Here is a 16,676-nt window from a genome sequence, read left to right on the forward strand (position 1 = left end):
CTGAAAGGACTCCACCATTAAAGATATGTTCACAAAATTCTCTGGAAAGAAGAATGACCGAACAGAAGACGATGCAAAGGGGATGTCAGCCTAGCCACCACCTCCTAGGAGGGCACTCCAGTGGTAGATGTCCCAGTCACGCAGCCGTTCCTCATAAGCTTTTTCAGCACACTTGGAGATGACATAGCAACCCTGAAACAAGAGCTGTCAGCCAATGTTAAAGACATTAGAAGGAATGTGGGGGAACTGGAACAGAGAGTTGATTCTCTGGAGCAGGCACAAGACTCACGTGATGAAGAATTAGAGGAACACTGGCGCAAGATTGCTACACTCAGGGACAAAATGGCTGATCTCAACTACCAGTTGGAAGATCTCGAGAACAGGTCAAGGTTGATGTAACATATGCAAAGGCGTCCCGCTCCAGGCCAATGCTGGGAATTTGGAGAATTATGTTCTCCTCCTCTTCCGCCATGTGACACTGGCTCTGGCGGATCAAGAAATGATCCTTGATCGTACGCATAAGGTGTGATTATCCGCCTTCCCTCAGGGGCAACCACAGGATATTCTAACCTGCCTCCACTGCTATCAACAGAAAGAAGCCATCATGGCAGTGGTGATAGATAAGAGCATCATTGAATTTGAAGGCACTAAGGTATGGCTCTATCAAGACCTCTCCACCATTACTTTACAAAGATGAAGGGTGCTCTGGCCCCTCACCACCCTTCTTCACGAAAAAGGGATCAAATATAAGTGGGGACACCCATTCCACATTACGCTCAGCTTGCGCACCTTGGAGGAGGTGCTCTCATTTCTGGGAGAAGACATTTTGCAGCCACACAATCTGCTGCACATCCGCACCGGAAAGGCCCGCTCCCCACATGAAACAGTCGCAAACCTTCTGCCCAGGAGAGGCTATGGGAATGGACCTCCTTACTCCAAGAGCTTCAAAAGAGAGACAATGCCTCTGGTTAAACTTTCGATGAAAGTGGCGAGCCAACTCGCCAATTTCATCGAAGACCACAATATCCTCAACGCCTCCCAATCTGGCTTCAGAAAAAAACACAGCACCGAAACAGCCCTCCTAGCCGCAACGGATGACATCCGCTCCCTGCTGTACAAGGGAAAGACTGCAGCCCTCATCCTGTTCGACCTCTTTGCGGCCTTCGACACAGTCTCCCACCACACCCTGATACGCAGACTTCTTGAGGCCGGCATCAGAGGCAAGGCCCTCAACTGCATCCGATCTTTCCTCTCTGGCAGAACTCAAAGAGTAAGACTTCTCCCCTTCCTCTCGGACCCCACACCTACAACATGCAGAGTTCTCCAGGGATCCTCCCTCAGCCCCACGCTGTTTAACATCTACATGGCTGCTAGCCACCATTGTCAGAAACTACGGACTCAACTTCGTCTCCTACACTGACGACACCCAACTCATCCTCTCCCTGTCCAATGAACCAAACACTGCCAGACACAACTTCCATGAAGGCATGGGAGCAGTCGCCAACTGGATGAAAAGCAGCTGCCTACAACTTAACGCAGACAAAACTGAAGAACTCATTATGGGCCCGCAAAGCGACACCTGGAATGACTCCTGGTGGCCCTCCACCCTCGGAATCCTGCCCACCCTCACGAACTAAGCCTGCAACCTCTGAATCATCCTGGACTCCAAACTCAACATGGACCGCCAAATCAACTCTGTTGCATCCACTTGCTTCCGCACCCTCCACCTCCTATGCAAGACATTCAAATGGATCACCCTCAAACACAGAAAAACTATCACAGATGCCCTTGTTACCAGCAGACTGGACTACGGCAACAAGCTCTATGCCGGAATCAACAAGAAACTCACCCACAAACTACAGAACATCCAGAACGTCGCCGCCAGACTGGTCCTTGACCTACCTCAACACTGTCACATCTACCAGCACCTGCGCACACTACACTGGCTCTCCATAGAGAAAAGAATCACCTTTAAGATCCTCACCCATGCACACAAAGCCCTCCAAGACACCGGGCCACCCTACCTGAACAGGCAACTCAATTTCCACGTACCCCACAGGACCCTATGCTCAGCCCAGCTCTCTCTCGCCGAAGTACCCCGCATCAGAAAAACAAGAACAGGGGGACGTTCATTCTCCTACCTCACCACCACAGCCTGGAATGCCCTACCGCGCCACCTCAGACAGACTACACTCCTCCTCAACTTCACTAAAGAGCTGAAGACATGGCTATTTGAAGAACCACCGCACTGATGGACGCTCCAGGACCCCCCAGCACCTTGAGACCCTCACGATTGAGAAATTGCGCTTAACAAACACTGATTGATTGATTGATTGATTGATTGATTATGACTAATGGATGCCTGCTTGACTAGCTGACCCTGCTCCCAGGCCTAGCAGCAGGGACCATCTCTGCCACAATATACTTTTGCAGGGTCTGGGAGTGTTATGCCCCTATTAGCAGTCACTTACCATCGGGGCTCATTCTCTGCATTCCTGGAATCTTGGTGGTCTTCGCCGTTGACTTGGACCCTCACACCTTTTTCCACATGAAGATTCCCAGGTGGGGAACTACCCAGTTGTATTGCTTTATGCTTGTGCTTGTTTTCTCCTCACTCATAGGTCACATCGGCCGGAATCCTGTACAGCGCTCCCACATGCAGATGACTCCATCAATAACACTAGTGAGGGCCCTGGTCTCCTCTTGCACTGCTAGCTTGACACACCCGCCACCCAACGATTAAGGTTCTAAGTCTTAATGTCTGCCGTTTGAATGCCCCAGTTAAGCGAATAGCGCTCTTTTCACTACTTAGGGACTCAAGCTGCGGCATCTGGCTCATTCAGGAAATGCACCTTCTCAAAACAGACTGGAGACACATGCGCTCCATGTGGTTTGTCCACCAGTACTTTACCTCTGGGCAGGGAAAGAAAACTAGAGTAGCGATCTTATTACCAAAATTACAAGCAGAGCACCCTCCCTACGCATTGACATAAGAGGCTATACTTTCACATTAGCAAATATATTTGCCCCTAGCGATCACCAAGAGGCCTTCTTAGAGGAAGCGGTGGGGTAAATATTAACTACCCCAGCCAGAAATGTTGTGATCAGGGGCGACTTTAACTTCGTCCTAGATGCCTCTATGGACAGGTCTACGCACAGGTTGGGCCAGGCAGGTGCAGAATCCCAGGTATTTTGCCAATGGCTGGCAGATGTCGGCATGGTGGACATCTTGCGACAACGCCACTCGCTCGAAAGGAACTTAACTTTTAATTCTGCAGCGCATCAGCCCTTCATTAGAATTGATAATTTTCTCCTCACCCATCACTTGACCACAGTAATTACAGCAGTAGACATTGATATAGCTCTCTCCGACCATTTGCCTATCTCCATCATCTGCCATCCGCCAGGCTCCTCAACACAATCTCACATACTGGTGCCTTCATCATACACTTCTTCATCAGGATGCAACAATTACAGAAATTACATCAGCCATTACTGACTTCCTAAAGACTAACGGCACCCCTGAGGTCTCCGTAGCAGTTCTCTGGGATACATTAAAGACTGTGGTTCATTGACGTTTTATCACAATAGTGGCCCGGATAAACAAAGATAGGAGAGATAAGAGACCACAGCTGGAGACTGAAGTAAAGGAATTAGAGGAAGAGCATAAATTCACAGGAACCTTCAGGGTAAGGAGGCAGCTCAGGACTGCCCACAAACAACTTAAAGCCCTAGACACTGGCAAAGCTGAATATGCCCTCCTGCGCCTAAAGCAGAAACACTATGCTGGGGGCAATAAGGCGGGTCACTTACTAGCTCATAAGCTCCTCACACAACGCCTTCAACAAAGAATATCAGAGGTTGCCAGGTAGTCCAAGACGAACATATAGCTCAGGCGTTTGAGCACTTTTATACCCAACTCTACACTGCTGAAACCTTAGCATCAAGCCACCGTAGAGTCCTACATAGCACAACTCCCCCTAAACTGCCTCTTCGGGTCAGAATCTTCCGACTTAGAGAAAGATATTCACATCACTGAGGCGCTGCAGGCCATACAAAAACGGACACCCAGTAAAGTACTGGGACCAGACAGCTACACAGCAGACGTTTATAAGACGTTTGCTCCTGTCCTGGCATCTGTTTTAACTAGACTCTACACTTCCTTTAGCACATTTGGCACCCTTACTGACACCATGTAAATGGCGACCATTATAGTGATCCCTAAACCAGACAAGGATCCTTCCTACTGTCCATCATACCATCCCATCTCTTTATTAAATATTGATGCTAAGATCTTTATGGGAAGCAGGTTTATCCTGGAATGTAACTGCAGTGGCAACACTAAACTGCTATGCCACCTCATCAACAAAGTTCATTGGTCCCATACCCCTCCTGTCCTTCTGTCAGTTGACGCTGAGAAAGCGTTTGACAGAGTACAGTGGCCATATCTCCAACTGGTCCTTGCTAAAATGGGCCTTGGCTTTAGGTTCTGTAGCTGGCTATGGTGCAGTTACAAGCAAGCAAGAGCAGCGGTCCGGGTCAATGGCCTGCTATCCCGGCCCTTTGACATTACTAGGGGTGTTCACCAGGGTTGCCCTCTGTCCCCTTTGTTATTTGCTCTCTATATGAAGGCCATTGCGGAGTGGGTACGCCTTACCAACAGCATTAGGGCCATGCAGATGTGGGGCATGGAGCACAAACTGACACTTTATGTTGACTATGTTATGATTATATTGACAAACCCTCCTGCCTCACTATCACCAGTCATGCAGGAATTGGAGGCATTCAGGAGTGCTGCCGGTTTTAAGCTTAATTTCCCAAAATCCAACGTCAGCCTTACTTTACCTAAGGTGGACCATACACATGTGAATCCCCTTTTCCCTTTCACCTGGGCAACAGAGGGAGTAACTTACCTGGGCCTCCAGATACTCTTGATGCTGGGCCGCACTTCCGATATCAATTATACAAGGCTCCTGCACACTGTCAGGTCAGCCCTATCCTCCTGGAAGAGTCATACACTCTCATGGCTGGGTCGACTGGCGGCAGTCAAGATGGCACTGCTCCCAAAACTGCTCAACGTCATGCACACTTTAACACTGCAACCCCCCCTCCGCTCTTAATAAACTGCAGCACCACATTGATGATTTTGTCTGGGGTGGGAGAAAGGCATGTATGGCAAAAAAACAAACCTAGTTGGCCCCTGCGAAGGGTGGATTGGGCATTCCCTATATGACAAAATATTACCAGGCTGCCCAGCTCGGTATATGGTGGAATGGGACAAACCCTGCACGGAGAAGCACTGGTGCTTCATTGACCAAGCAGCATCTGGCATCCACATTTGGAAGATACCCTGGCTACCTAAACCCCATCAACTGCCCAGTGTATATGTTTCTTCAGTCTTGTAGGCCAGCATGGGAGTCTGGGACGCAGCACAGTCCTGACATACACTCTCCTCCCACATATCACCCCTGATACCCTTCACAGGCATTCACTAACAGCACAGGGCCCATCCTTCGAAGCTTGGTGAATGGAGGACTGTAAGAGGCTGGATTTTACACAACTTCAAGATCATTACGGCCTCCCCTCCAGTGTTTACTGTCAATATATGGCTCTTAGGCACTGGTTACAACAAACCCACATTCACCCTCACGCAAGTCTCCACCTGATCCCGTTTGAAAAGTGGCTGATCACTCAACTGATAAGCGCATACTCTCAGACATCTATAAATTCCTTATCACTCTGCTAGAACCCTGCAAGTCCCTGGTGCAGAAGCATTGGGAACTTGAATGTGAATGCACCTTCACCGCCAAGGAGTGGAGAGACATTTAGCCCAGAGCCCGCACATCTGCTTGCGTACAGAATCGTAGCTTAAGATTGTCCACTACTGGTATTACACATCAGCTAGAGTAGCCAAATGGAAAAAGGACAACGACGGAAGGTGCTGGACACACTCCAGACAACCAGGTACGCTCACACATGTATTGTGGCACTGTCCCAAGATTCAGCCATTCTGGGAGGAGGTGCTGTCTGATATTAATAAAATATGGAACACAGACCTACCCAGATACTCCAGCTACATACTCTTAGGGCTACCTAACCCACTTACATATCCCTTACAGTCATCAAAGTTGCGAGCATTGGGGGAGGCAAAACAAGTATTATTGGCTCATTGGGGATCAAACCAGGTACCGACCCACCTGGACTGGCTACAAAAACTGTGGGATCTTTTCGGTATGGAGAAGCTAACAGCGACCATATCATACACATTGCTGTATTTTGAGAAAACCTGGGGAGACTGTATACACTTTTTGTCCAATGAATTCCGAGAACTCACATGCCCAGTCTATTCACGAATCCTGGGTCTCACATGCACACCCCACATTACCTCCTGAATATCGGAAATGGCACCCTGTACATTTTCATTGCCCACCTTTAAGGGGCATCTTGTTAATAGCTATGAGAACTATTGAGGATTTCCCTCTTATCCTTACCGTCTACTTCCCCTGTCCCACCCCCTACCCACTGCTGCCTCCCTCCCTTTCTTCTCCTGCTATGGTGCTTTGTTTCTTTAATCCCAGAGGCCTTTGGTTGTAGGTGGAAGTATATTGTATAATCTTGTTAAAAACAATAAACAGATTGAAACCATAAAAAACCAAAATAACGACTACAAGTCATACAAATGACAACTGAGAAACATACTTATGAAAATACAGAACAAGAGGGATGGTGGCAACACCAGAAGATGATGATGACGACAACAGTTGAATTCCATAGGGCAAAGGGGCAGCTCCAACTCATATATATGACTAGGACAAGACATGAAGACATATACCTGTGGTACAAGAAAGAAACAATGATGAGTTAAACTTTGCAATAATAAGAGAAAAACAATATGACAGTAAAACCTTAAAAATATTAGAGAACCAATGACTAAATAGTTAAAACAAGAAAACAGATGAGAGAACAAGTTGTTATTCAAGTAATTTGTGAAGTGTCCATATCTTCAGCTCCATGTCATTTAAGAAATTGCTTAAGTGCAGCAGGCTCCTCATGTGTGGTTGTCTTCTCTTTGTATGTCACCTAAAACAAGTATGAAGGAAGTAGACCAAATCTAGCATTTATGGCTCTCAATTTAGGGTGCATGTCTAAAACTTGTTTCTGTCAATCAGCTCTAGCTTTAGCAATATGTTGAGAAAAAAATAATCTGTGACCAACCCATATACTTTGCTTTTTAGTTTTGACAGCAGACATGACTTGTAGCAGGTTGTATATTGCGAGAAAAATAAAATAATTCCTCATGGTTTTGCTGAGACCTTGGGACCAAGTCTGTGTGCCCTTTATATGATAAGAGGTCGTTGATATATCAAGTTTTGGAAGAAACAATTGAAAGTAGACGGTCGGATTAGCGCCTCAGTATTTTCAGGAAGTCCATATATGCGCAGGTTGTTCCTACAGATTCTATTTTGAAGATCCTCGGTGTGATTTTTGAGTAGGGAAATTTCAGACTCTAGATGAGAAATATGTAAAGCTGCAAGTTGAAGATTGTCTGTTTTTTGTTCCACCATTAAAATTCACCACCATTGATTCTAGAGATGACCACCTGTCATCCAAATGTTGCAATGTTTTTGTAGTCTCTTACATAAAGTGTCAGTGCACGGATCTCTTCTAGAATCACATCCATAGATGTTGGTGTGGATTTCACTGGTGATGGAGTGTCTTTTTAGGCATTTTGTTTGACCCATTTGGCAATTTACATAATGAGGCAGCTTATGGAATGGCTCCTGAGTGGAACTTAGATTTCTGAGCTGTAGTATCTTCCATGTTGTTGTCATTGGAATCTGAATATAGAGGAGTACTATGAGGGGTACCAAAAAGTTTAAGATTTCTTGTTTTTGCCATAAGCATTAAATGAAGAGCATTCCTGAGGATTATTAGCTCCCAAAGGGTGTGAGAAAATAAAATGAAAAGGAACACACTGGAGACAACGTTATAATGTTGAAAACCTGAGACTAGGCGCTAAAATGAAGTAAATCATAAGAAAGCCAAGTTAGAAAGAATAGTGTAAATTTCTGTCTTTGAAAAATGATAATCCTTCATGAAGAGCAGTTAAAAATTCTGAAAACATGAGAAAAAATGGCCAGAAGATCATGCAAGAAAAATTAAAACATTTGGCAGGGTCTGACAGCAAGAGCTGGTAGATTAAAATGAGGTCAGTGAATGGCTGATGACATTAAGGGAAGGCGCTGTGGTGAACTAGCATGTCTATGCACAGAAGAAATATACAGATTTTTCATTATGATTCTAAACACACCAGACATTAACAGGTTACCTGCTCCCATTTGGAAATTACAGCTTATTAAATGTAATAAAGTAACTCCAGTGTTAACATTTGGGCCTTGCAGTAGTGAAAAATGAATTTAAGAGTTTTTCACTACCAGGACATGTAAAACATAAAAGTACATGGTCTACTTTTTAAATGCATTTCACCCTGGGCTGTCCATGGCCTACCTTAGGGGTGACATATGCATTAAAAATTGAAGATTTGGGTCTGGCAAAGGGTTTAGTTTGTGAGGTTGAAATGGCAGTTTAAAACTGCATACACAGACTGAAATTGTAGGTCTTAAACCTGTGTAAAGTGCTACTTAAGTATGTGGCAGAAATAGTGCTGCAGGCCCACTAGTAGAATTTCATTTACAGGCCATTAGCACAGATAGTGACACTTTTCTATGGATTTACCAGTATCTTAAATATGCCAGTTGGGTATAAACCAATTCTACCATGTTTTAAGGAGGGACGGCAAGCATTTTAGCAAAGGTTAGCAGTGGTAAAGTGTGCCGCGTCCTAAAGCCAACAAAAACAAATTCAGCAAAACAGAAGGTATGAAGGCAAAACGTTAGGAGGAAAATGGTGCCAAGGATACCAGGTCTAACAGATATAGGCTGGGGTTGGCAGCATGTTAAGAATAGTACCTGGGGATCACCCTTATGGTAGAAGAGGACAATGCAAAACTGGTAGCATAACATACTAATGTCAACTAACAGCAATAACAACAATACTTACCTTTTGTTGAAAGTTTGCCACATTTTATGTTGCTAATTCATCAAGTTCCAAAATCCTCCAGATCCTAATTCCTTCAGCTGCTAATTTCCCCAGTTGCTATTTCCACCATGCCTGGTGGCGTCCAAGCACCCTTCATTCGGGGGCTACTCTTCTACTGTTTTTGCCATAATTGTTTTTGCACCTTGGTGACACAAAGACAGGGTTGGAGAAGGCTCTAACAGGATGTCTGCCCTAGAAGAAGTGACAAATAGAGCAATTCAACAACCGTGGATGGGTTCAGACTGAAATTTGGGCAGTTTAATGTTGACAGAATTACCTTTTATGCCTTGCTCTTAATCAAGTTCTTAAGTAGTAACATCAATTCATTTAAGTATCCCCTAAGGTAAATAAAACAACCTATAAAAATGCAAATGTCAGAGGCTATTTTGTCCAAAGCTTCTTAGCCACCTGAGCACCCTAGAACTGTGGTACTTTGCAGGTTGCAGTGGTTTCTGGGCACAGAAGACTCTGTATAAAGCCCACAGCTGCTGCTGGAAACATTTCTCACCTGTGTCTGTTTTCTCCTATACTCCTGGGCACCTGGCTACTGATCCTTCTCTACTGAACTTGAAAATGGCAATCACCCATCTGAGGTTTTGCAGCTAGCCCCCTTTAGGCTTTCATTATCTTTTTTCCCCTTTCTATCATGGCTCTTCATCCCTTTGCTTTTGACTTTCTCAATCCATTATGTCTCCTATCATGTGGTGTCATGTGGTGTTTGATGTAATTTCCTTTCCTGTTCTTTTACCATTTGAAGGCCTCAGTCTGCTTAGAGAGTGTGTTGCCAAATGGCAGTGTCCCTTTGCTTGTTTTCTCACTTAATCCACTTGTTGATTCTGATTTTTGCTCTAAGGATTTCTTCATCTGGATTCCTGACCCCTAGCTTTCCCCAACTTGTGAAGACTTCATCAGCAAGAAGGTGTTTTACACCTGTGGTCTTTTCCTCCTGAGAAGGTGGCAGCTTCTTGACGGCACTTATCTACCACAGATTCCAGTGTGTGGTGACATCATGGGTTCTGGAAACAGTCACCCATACCTCAGACAGTGGAAGACCAAGATCTGAATTACAGGTATGCATCTAGCTCTGAAAAGAGACTCAAAGTACAGCAACACATTCTTCTAAAGAGAATGCACAAAAACTGGGGTGCTCACTGAGGTGAAATAATTTGCAAACAGCAGGGTTTTTAGATAATTTGCGACAAAAGATTACATTGTCTTCAATTCTTAAAGACACTGGCAGAACATACCAAAATTCTGTTGCTTGGCCTGTGAAAGAGCAGTCATCCTATATTTCCTTAATATAGAGGATTATAGACACAAGGTGTCTGCTCCTAGAGGTCCACTCTTCTAAGTTTTATGGTGGAGTTCCAAGACAGAAATTCACCTAAAAATGTCAGAAACTTAAATTTGCCCTCATGCAGGCGTCAAATAGCCCTATGTAGCATTTATGCAATGTTGATCACATTTACCAGCCACTTCAATTGTATATTATATTGGATAAGAGTCCTATTGAGTTGGGTAGTAGGAACTGGTTAATTGCGGAATGGTCTCAATGCAAAACAGTACTGCATATAAATTTTAAAATGTTTTATATATTATAGTTATTGATATCTTTCTCCTTTTCTTTCCTCATCATATCTTGGCGTTATTATTGTTGTTGCAATTTTTTGTTGTAATATTGTTGTTATCTTTAAGCAATGTCTTGAGAAAGGCCTAGACTGGTGAGAACACAATCTTTGTGTGTCTTTCCACTGTAGCAAAACACAAAAAGTTGTAGACAATTCAACCAGCAGCTATGGTTCAGATTATGAGTTGTGTAGGATGCACTGCGGTATTTTCCATTTTCATAAACCCATTAGGTGGGGGTGTCAGACATTGGCCGAGACTTGGGAGGGATCCAAGGGATACTCCGGTGTCCCTTTCCCACTCATCTGTGACGCCAGTGCACCACAAGGCACTCTGATGTCATAGTTTCCCCACCGGAGCAACAGGAAGGAGCAGGTGAGGGCTCTCTCCCACTCCAGTGGGATCAAAAGCTGAAAACAGCCTCTAGGGAGGCCTCATTTTAAAGGGCTCAGTCTCCTCCTTTCAAATGAGGCCTTCCTGTAACTGATTTCCTGATTGTGGATCGTGGTCCTACTGTACCCAACATTCAGGAAACCATTAGACTACCATGGATGTTTGTTTGGGGGGTTGCCCGTTGTGGCAATAGGGCGATTCCCCCAGGGCCTAAAAAAAATATAAAAGATATTTTTTCCCTGTAGACACAAATGCACCCCTAAGGGAAAGTGAATTATTATTTTTTTTTAAACAAAAAAAGCCAAAGTAAATTGACAACATTCTTTTTTCAATAATGTGTGGTTCCGTAAGAGAACCACCCATTTAAAAATAACAACAACAAAAAAAAGTAGGTAGGGGGTCGACCCTCATCACATGGGTCGACCCCTTTGGGGCTATATTTTGTTTTTAAATGTGTTTTTAGTGCACCCCCAGGAGATAACACACATTTCTAAATGCGTCTAATAAGTATATATATATATATATATATATAAGTCTACCATCTGCACATTACACTGCAGATGGTATATGTATTTGGCATATGTAGTATATATGTGTTGGCATGCAGTGAAAGGGACTGTGCAAAGGTTGACTGGTCATCTTTCACTTGCTTATTTCTGCAGTTGATTGCTAAACTGGTACTAATGAGGTGAAATGTTTGGCAGACAGTATAGAATGTTACAAATTAACTAATGAAAAAGATAAAAGTAACACTATAAAAAAGTCCCCCATTATGCCTCATAATTTAGTTAACCCTGTCTCATAATTTGGTCCTCTTCCATATAATTCCAGTGACCTTGGTGATAACCAGGTCAGATTGCACAAGGAGCACACCTGCGCAGAAAGTTGCAGGGGCTACTATGTGAATGTGTGCTTCTTGAGATCAAAGGTAGAGTTGTCGCTTCGGGAAATTAGTTATTTACTGTCAATGGCCAAGCATATCCCCCAACAATAAAGCTTTGCATAAAACATGGCAAAAGTACTCTGTGGAATTGGGTATGTGGCAAGATGAAGTAATACCGTTTCTTTTTTGTCTCTTTTAGTGCCTTTAGTGAACCTGCAGATTCACCGAAAAAGTAAGCTTTTGTTTATATACTGTTGCACACATCTCACAGACACACAAACCCACTGACTGATTTAGAAAATTTCTTCTGCTTTCTATGTAGGTCAGAGTTTTAGAAGGAAGGTTTTAGCCAGTTAACAGAGATGGTGTCTTGGTGGATGACTGCTGCCCAGGCCCTAACTCAGGTTATGTAGGACAGGTCTGGGACAGGATCCGAGACTAAGACAGCAGATATTGAGACTGCATCTGAAGTAGAGGAAAATGCAGCAGAATCTGGAAGTGATTTTTCAGTCAGCAGAGTTCCATACAATGACCCATCTTTCAGTGATTCCCAGGGACATGATCAGGGCGGTCCTGCTGTTCCTTCGCAAGCACGGTCTGTGCGGCAGTGCGACCGTATCAGTTTAGATCTACCCAGAAAGCAGATATGTGCAGTGGCAAGCACAGACAGAGTGCTCGGTTGCCAGCCCAAAAAATTAATTCAGCCCCAAATTCTGCCTTTCACATGCAATGCTGGATGTAAAGTCGACACGGGCAATTTATGCCAATTGACTACATCCATCTATTTTTGGATTCTGACTTCCTTGAGCAAATAATGCAGCAAACAAATGTGCATGCTTAACAATTTTTGAGGGAGCATGGAGGCAATCTAGGGCCCACACCTATGGCACACCAGTGGACTCCCATTTCACGTGAGGCGTTGAAGATATTTTTGGGCTTCACACTCAAAATGGGGCTAGTGCACAAACCAAGGTTGCAGTTCTACTGGTCTACTCTCACTGTTTGTTTAACCACCACCTTCGAACCATACATGAGCAGAGATTTGTTTTTGCTACTGCAGCATATTCTGCATTTCAATGACAGTTCTGTTGCTTTGCCCCGGGACCATCAAGACCATGAGAGATTGTTCAAAATTCGGCCTGTCGTGGGACATTTGTCTTCGAGGTTTCCAGAGAGATACACTCATGGAAAGAATATAGCAACTGATGTGTCCTTGATCTTGTACAAAAGTTGGCTACTGTTCAGGCAGCACATTGCAAGCAAAAGAGCTCTATATGGCATTAAGTTGCTGTGTAACAGCTCTACTAGCTATGTGTACAGCTTGAGAGTGTATACAGGGAAGAACTCCATTCTAAACCCTGAAGGTTGCCCTCCCATTCTCGGAATCACAGGCAAGGTTACATGGGAGCTAGTTTAGCTACTCCTTCATATATGAAATATAAAATCCTTTGAACCCTTGGGATCTGTTCAGTGTCTTGTTCTTTGTTGCTGTATATATTAGTTTACTGACTAAGTACTGTGCTGCCTGCACTAATTTGGATACATAATGAAATGTATAGCCTCCTTATACTAAAAATATGAAAACACTCAACATACAAGAGATTGTGTCCTGTACTCTTTTTCAATAATGTTGGTAATGATACAAGTTACTATGGGAGTATTCACACTTTAAAAGCAAAAGAAGAAGTATTGTAAATGAGTCCCACAGGGACATTTGTTTGGCCCATTAATTTAGGAAACTTAGCCAGTATTCCCCAGCATGTTTTGCTTAGTTTCATAGGTAGCTATGCTTACTCAGTTCGAGGATTGTAGGCCTCAGAGCCATTCTCGGACAACCCCAACTTGCATACACAAGCTGGACGGAGTTGGATTTAGCACAGTGAGGATGCTGAAGACACATGAAAGAGATGTTTTCTTGAACTACAAGTAGCTAGCGACAGAAGGCATTAGTATAGGTTCACTTGGCAAGTATACAGGGTAAGTCAGGACTTTGATGAGGACAGAGACATGAACAGGTAGGAAAAGCTTAGGATAGGTGTGCTTTGACAAGGATAGTGCATAGGAAGAAGGCAGATAGTAAAGGTAGTACGGATACACGTGCAATCACTCCATCTTCAAACCCATTGTCGCCCCACTCACCCCGATACTGAATTGCTCCCTCACTCAATTAAGCAGATGACCCCAAACCATACAGAACGTAGCAGGCAGCCTCCTCTCTCAATATTCCAACATGGACACACCATGCACCTCAGCTTCCCTGACTCTCCATCCACAGCTATTTTCAAACTCCTGAAACAAATAGTCAAAGCCTTACACAGCACTGGTCCAGCATACCTCAATACCGCCTCAGAAACCTTCCAGACACCTTTGTTCAGCCAGACTCATACACATTCATTACATATGCAGCACCAGAAAAAGGAGAAGTGATTGGCTTCAAAAGGGTGGCATGACCTACCTCTACACACATATGCGCTGTCTCTAAAATTAGTGCATTCTACAAATAATTTAACACTTGGCTCTTTGACTAGGTTAATCCATGGATCCGCCCTGACTGTTCTTGCACTGGTGACAGGATACCCTCTCAGGCGATAGTGCACTTTACAAATATCTCATAACTTTACAGAGAAGTCTACACTCAATGCTACAGGTACAGGTTTGTCCTGCTTTCCCTGTTCATCCTCCATCAGAACTTATTACATTTTCAGTTTTCTGTATGAGAAGTGCATTATAGTAGCAGTGGATGTGACTTTTGCTATGTTCTCACTGACAACCCGGTGTGTCAAAAACGAACTATCTTAATATTTTATGACATGCTCTTCGTGGATGACTACCTCAGCTTCAAAGGTAGATATGCTCACTCAGTTCGAGCCATGTAGGCCTCGGAAGGCATTCTTGGACACTGCCAACTTGCATCCACAAACTGGAAGGAGATGGATTTACCACAGTCAGTGTACTCCAGACGCATGTCAGATACGTCCTCCAGAGCCTCATGCGGCTGTAAGGGAAACTATTAGTAAAGGTCCACTAGGCATGCATTTGGTAATGTTCAGAATGGAGTCAGTTACTTGACAAATGTTAAAAATTTAGTCAAACTGTTTATTCATTTGTGAAGGACATGGATGTCACAACTGTCAACATGGCTGGACAAATGTGCGTATAGAGGTGTGTTTATGGTGTGTTTGTGTGCAGCTTGGTAGATGGCTGATTGAGAGGCTGTCTTGAATGCAAATTCCGTCCTGTGGTGTATGAATGTGGTGGGCCCTAGAATGACGGCGGTATGTTGATGTGAGTGCACTGATCTGTTGGATTGAGCCCGTGGCCAGTGGTATGAAAGTCTTGCATGTAGTGCGTGAATGGCATGAGAATGGACCATAAAGAGGTTGGTGCCATGATGTAGCTTTATGGCTCAGCATCAGAAGTCATGGTTTCAATATTCAGATATTTGATAAGTATTTATGCTTTGAAGATAATATTTCTGGAGGTGCTAAAACCAACCAGTGTAGGTGGTGGATTTACTTAAAAAAATTAGTACCAGATTTATATATGTGACGGTAAGGATAGTCCTTCGTAATGGTGACAATGTTTCCTTAACGTGAAGTTAATGGTTTGACCGCCTGATATATATGCAGAGGGACCATTGCTGTAACTTTGGGAAAGACTACTCCATGTCTTGTGTGGTTGCACCTTTCCCATGTCCCAACAGAGTAATGGCCAATGTGGCCGACCTCCATGTCTGCCAACATAATCAGATGAACAGACATACATTTCAGTTTTCACTACCCATCACCACCTGGAAACCATGGTGGTAAGGGGCAGTGAAAACTGGCTAGCGCCCCTTGCCAGGGGAGATTACTCCCATGGTGAGAAGGGCATTTTTTTTTTCAAAAACAAATCTGGCTTCAGGATTTTGTTTTTGAAAAATAAAATAAAAATATTTGGGGAGTAGTGCTTCAAACTTAGAAAGGCATTTACAGTGCCAACGATTGGAAAATGCTAAAAAACACAACATAGACTCAGCACATTTATGAAGTGAAAACATACCTTTTTTTGCAATGTGGGTAGCTGTGTTTTTTTTGGCCCTAGCTCAGTTAACACCTCAGCAAACCTGCACATTTTTGAAAACTAGACAACCAGGGGAATCGAGGGATGCATGACTTGCATGTCTCTCTCCTGGTAATTTTACCCACAAACCCTTGAGCATGTGAAACCTTAGTAAGAAACACACATTTTCCTCATATTTCTGACCTGGGCCATAACCTGCGGGGAGCCACAGGTTTCCTTTCACCCTGATTTCCCAAATGTCTCCCGATAAGAACCGTACCCCACTTGTGTGGGTGGGCCAAGAGGTCACAACACAAAAGGCCCTAATGCGCCAAGGACAACTTTGTAGATTCCTGCAGATCTTGAAAGTTCCCACCATTGAAATGGAAAGAAAATGCTTCAGACAAAGTTTGAGGTTTTCAGAGCAATGAGGTTAAGAAAACCTTGTGGGATCCATGCAAGGCACACCACCCTGGACTCCCCTGGTTGTATAGTTTTTACAAATGGTTATGGTTTGTAGGTTTGCATGGGTGGAATCACAACACGGCCCCAAATACAGAAGCTACTCCTATTACTTACCTCTCAATGTTGTGATTGAGGGCCTTTTGTGTCATTGTCTCTTGGTTCCCCAAAG

At 44.0% G+C, this 16,676-nt stretch overlaps 1 long non-coding RNA gene across 1 annotated transcript in view; it reads left to right on the plus strand.

Annotated features, from left to right (window-relative positions):
• Positions 1 to 16,676, plus strand: part of LOC138296125 (uncharacterized) — a 151,629-nt gene that overhangs the window by 35,894 nt on the left and 99,059 nt on the right. The window contains exons 2-3 of the long non-coding RNA XR_011203769.1: positions 9,953 to 10,169; positions 12,201 to 12,233. This is a non-coding gene — a long non-coding RNA (uncharacterized lncRNA). The remainder of the gene's footprint in view (positions 1 to 9,952; positions 10,170 to 12,200; positions 12,234 to 16,676) is intronic.

This window comes from Pleurodeles waltl, chromosome 1_2 (assembly GCF_031143425.1).
Source record: "Pleurodeles waltl isolate 20211129_DDA chromosome 1_2, aPleWal1.hap1.20221129, whole genome shotgun sequence".
In the NCBI taxonomy this organism is placed as follows: Eukaryota; Metazoa; Chordata; class Amphibia; order Caudata; family Salamandridae; genus Pleurodeles; species Pleurodeles waltl.